The sequence below is a fragment of the Microtus ochrogaster genome, chromosome 16, assembly GCF_000317375.1.
Source record: "Microtus ochrogaster isolate Prairie Vole_2 chromosome 16, MicOch1.0, whole genome shotgun sequence".
Taxonomy (NCBI): Eukaryota; Metazoa; Chordata; class Mammalia; order Rodentia; family Cricetidae; genus Microtus; species Microtus ochrogaster.
In genome coordinates, this window is record NC_022018.1 from 45,561,801 (window position 1) to 45,566,385 (window position 4,585).

The window sequence follows — 4,585 nt, forward strand, 5'->3', positions numbered from 1 at the left end:
AGTGCTGGGATTAAAGGCGTGCGCCACCACCGCCCGGCTGTTAGGTTTCTTTGTAATGGAACTAAAAGCCCTTGACAGTCATGGTTGTGTTCCCACCACCTTGCTGCAACTCAAACCTTTCCTGCCCGGCTGTTTTCCCTGCCAGGCCGCAGCTTTCATAGCTTTTTGCTCTACTTGCCACCTTTTCTTACTGACAGACCTGGACAAGAGCAATTAACAGTAACCACGACATGCCCTGAACACTATCCTGTCTTGAAAAGCCCTCTGCCAAACAAACAAAAATTTAGTTCATTAGAGTTTAGCCACAGCCAAGCCCTCAGGACACTGGCAGAGTGTGATTCTCTGCTAGGATACAACAGCAATTTTTGTCTAGCCTCGTTCTTGGTAAGAGTCCTTGCTTACCTCTGAAACCCTCTGATCATTTGGAGGGGATGGCGTTGGCGGATGGCGTTCTTCTGAACTCCCACCAGAAGGACCAGCAAGCATCGCTTGCAACATTGTAGAACTTCTCTAGCTCACACCTCCAAACTCTTTCTCATTCCTCCCACACATCTGCTCCAAATGCTCAGAGCTACATGGACATGGTCGAGTTTACACAGCAACCGCCTTAATTCTTGGTACTAATTTTCTGTATTTCATTTGTGGAAGGAGTATTGACTTCTTGTTTGAAGATTACTTATTTAAGAGGAGGTATATGTGTAGGTGCCATCAGAGGCCAGAGGGTGTTGGATGCCCCCGAACTTCAGATTGGGGCAATTTAAGTTGTCTGATGTGGGTGCTGGGAAACAGACTTGGGTTCTCTGAGAGAGAGAAGCAAGTGCTTTAATTGCTGAGCCAGTTCCCCAGCCCCCAACCTTTTGTTAAAAAAAAAAAAACCAAAATAACAACAACAACAACAAAGAAAAAAAACAGTCCATGAGGTTGAAACAGGTTACAGCAAGCTCAGAATGGTCTTTGTGGGTTGTGATTGCAGTCTTCACACGGACACTTAGAGCTTTCCCATGACATCACCTTATGGCTCGGCTACTCTGCTATGTGAGTATTCACTAAACCAAAGGCCATAGACTAGGCAGCTTAACTAGTTTATTTTCCACGTTTCTGGAGGCTGGGAATCACAGAGAAGGGCGGCATCAGGCTCCATGTTTGCTCAGGGTCCTTTGCTGGGTTGCAGATCAGCACCTTGTTGCCGTATTTTACACAGATGAGAAACCATCTCCCTCGACTTTTCTAATAACGGCATCAGTCCCAATCACAGGTGTTCCACTGTCATGACGTTCTAGTAATTTGGGAGAATGCATCAATTTGGAGAGATACGGAGCGTCAGTACACAGCATGGTCTATGCTGAGGTTGTTTTCGGGCCGGTTGTATGTATTTAACGTCAGATCCATGGCTTCCACAGAACCGGGTGGAAATGGCAAAAAGGTGAAGTTTACATATGCTGATTTTTCTCAGATTTTACAGCTGTTATAACTGTCTGTTATTTAGCCTGGCTGAAAACTGGGAATGAGTCACAAGAACCTTGTAACTGTGTTTGGGTGAGGAGCAGTGAGCCATTGGGGAACAGTGGTGGCAGGACATTTTCAATGCACACATTTCATATGGTGAGCGTTTTGAGCCACATGAATACATCACAGTTGTCAAAGGAGGAAAATATATGCTATGTTCTATCAAAGGGCTCCTTTACCAGTCCCTTTTGCTTGTTTCTTAGAAGAGATATTTACAAGGTAGCAACTTTCATCTGTCCTCAAAAAAAAAATCCATATGTAAACGTGACAGGAATAAAAACTAGCACCTTCTGTTATTTACAGATCCAGATTCCATTCTGAGTGCTGAAGGACCCAAATGTTAAGGCAATGAAATATATTCTCTACAGTAGGTAACATATGAAATACATAATGAAATATTAAAATTCGCAGATAATGAAACTGAAGCCTAGAGGCTAATAGCCCATTGTAATTAAATGTTCACTTTGGCTAATGCAGTTACATTGGGGTGAGAACGCAGACACTTGAGCTTTAAGAGCAGACAGAATGTACACTCTATTGTAAGATGATGGGAAAAGAGAAGAACAGCTATGAGGAAGTAGAGATGTGGGCTTTTTAGATTGCTCGGGGTGAATGGACAACCGACAGACTGTCACAGGAGCAGTTTTAACAGTTATGATGACAGACATTACCAGAAACAATCATAGAACCAACCATAAGTGTTGTCTAGGTATTTCCTTCAGAAAGCATTTCCTTGGAAAAAAGGGGGGTCATGAGAAAGCTACAGGAACTCACAACAAAGTTAAAAGTTAGAAGACATGCATTGCCTTCCCGAGGGTACCAACCAAAGCAGTAAACCGCTGCTAGAGGAAAGATTCACACTAGGGGTGGCAAGGGCAGAAGAAGCAGCAGAACTGAGTGGCTGGTGGGCTGAGCTGCAAAAGCAGCCAAGGGAGCAGCTGCATTGACAGTTACAAAAGAGGCAGAGCTCCAGGCTGTGACAGGTGGACTTGGCGGCAGCAGCTGAGCAGGCCTCCTGACAAATACCTAGAGATACACAAACTGCCAGAGAACAGTTCTTGAAGAGCGGCTCCTTGCTTACCCACCATTCCTATCGGGGTACAGGAGAAGGGCTCCAGCCAGCTGACTGGTAACAAAAGTGCAAGACTGGACTCTGTTTTTATTTAAAGAATTTGGTATTTTATTCACTGTGGATTTTTGTATTTAAAAAAATACATCATTTTAATATCATTTATCTTGATACAAGTTTTTTTGTGAAATTGCTTTAAGTATTTTATATTTCATTATGTCTCAACTGTCTAAAATAAATGTTTGGATATAAGTTTAAGAAAACGCATGGAAAAAGAAAAATGTTAAGTTTCCTATGAAGTCAATTAGTCATTAAACAAATATTTCTGGAGCATTTTATGTTAAGCACTACCCTCGGTTCCGAATGTTTTTATAATGTATTTTTAACGCATGCTACAGCATTTTAAATAACACTGTAATTATAAAGACTCCAATAGCCTAAAGCTTATCATAGGAGAGTTGAATGAAATGCTCCGAGACTTGACTATAAGCATGTCACTAAATGTTCATATTCCCTAATAATGTTAAATCCCTTTGCAACATCATTAGATAACTTCCCATTCTAAACTTTAATGCTAGGGAGGGACTGGTGAGTGGCTGCTCCAACAAAAATAAAAAGAATATAATTAGAAAAGAAGCCTCTTTAAATCACTTAATTCCTCAAAATCAGTTTCTCTCTACATAAAATACAAACAATTAGAATGTTAAAGCTTCACTTATGTCTGATAACCTATAATCTCTGAAGTAACAGATTTAATTCAGCTGACAAACTCTAAATTACAGTGGGTTTTAACTCAATCCCTATTAATGATCCCCCAATTTCATTTTTCTGTATTGTGGGATCAAAAGAAAAGTATACATAAATATAAAACTGCATATGCAGTATTGTCATTTTTAAATTGCTCACCAAGAACAATACTTAGACCACTTGACTCTTCAGCGTCTGGGCAAATACACCTGATCGCTTTAGCTATGGTTTTTTTTTTTTTTCACTTCTCTCTTTGAAACTTTATCAGCAGAACGTTTGAAAAAAAGATGGAGTCGGATGAAGGGAATGGGATGACGAGCATGTTTTGCAAACACTTAATTTTTTATTTTTCATATTAAAACGTTTCAAACTTCAAGGAAGAGTGCCATCAGCATAAGTGGACTTAAGATGCTTCTGAGGCTGACCTTGGATTTGAAGGGCAGGGAGAGGGGGTTGATCTAGTTTAAGTACCAGGGAGGCCTGTGTGATAAGACAGTTGTAGATGAAAGGAAGAACTGGAGCCAACCTTGGCCAGGAGGATTCCGACACCTGCCGGGCCTTGCTTGCGTCAGTACGTGATTTCAGATCCTGCAGCCACGGGAGATCAAGTTCTTACTGCCCGCAGGAAGGCTAGTTAAAATGATAAAGAGGATCTATTTCTGTTTTAGTGGATTTAGCAAAGGGAGAGACTTAACCAGGTCACTGGACTCGCTCTCAGAAAAGCCCGCAAATAAAAACACCCCAACATTGGCATTTCCACCTTTGCAAAAAGTTGCTCGCAGACGCCCTCAAGGAGAGGGAGGAATCTGGAGTTGCAAAGCACCGTCTCAAAAATCAAAAACACCAACAAAAAAACAACCTGACAGCTTCGCCGTTCCACGCGCAGCGCTCTCACGCTGGCCCAGCGCGCCGGCTCGGGGTCTCGGGGGCGCGGAGTCCGGCCGGGGGGGAGGGGCGTGGAAGCTGGGCCCTCGGAGCACCCAATCAGCAGCCAGCCCCGGCGGTGGCGCCAGTGACGTCAGAGGGGCTCCCTCCGCCCCACTGCGGGCGGACGCCGGGAGCAGCCAGCCACCCGAGCTCTAGGCTGCGGCGGGGCGGTGCACGCGGAGCCGGGGCAGTGCGCCTGCGCAGCCGCTCACCGGGGAGAGGCGGGGCAGAGGGGCGGGCACGCGCATGCGCGCTCCCGGGGCCGTCGCGGGCGGAGGGGGCGGCTCCTTGAGTGTCGGCGACCCTCCGCCCCACTGCGGGCGGACGCCGGGAGCA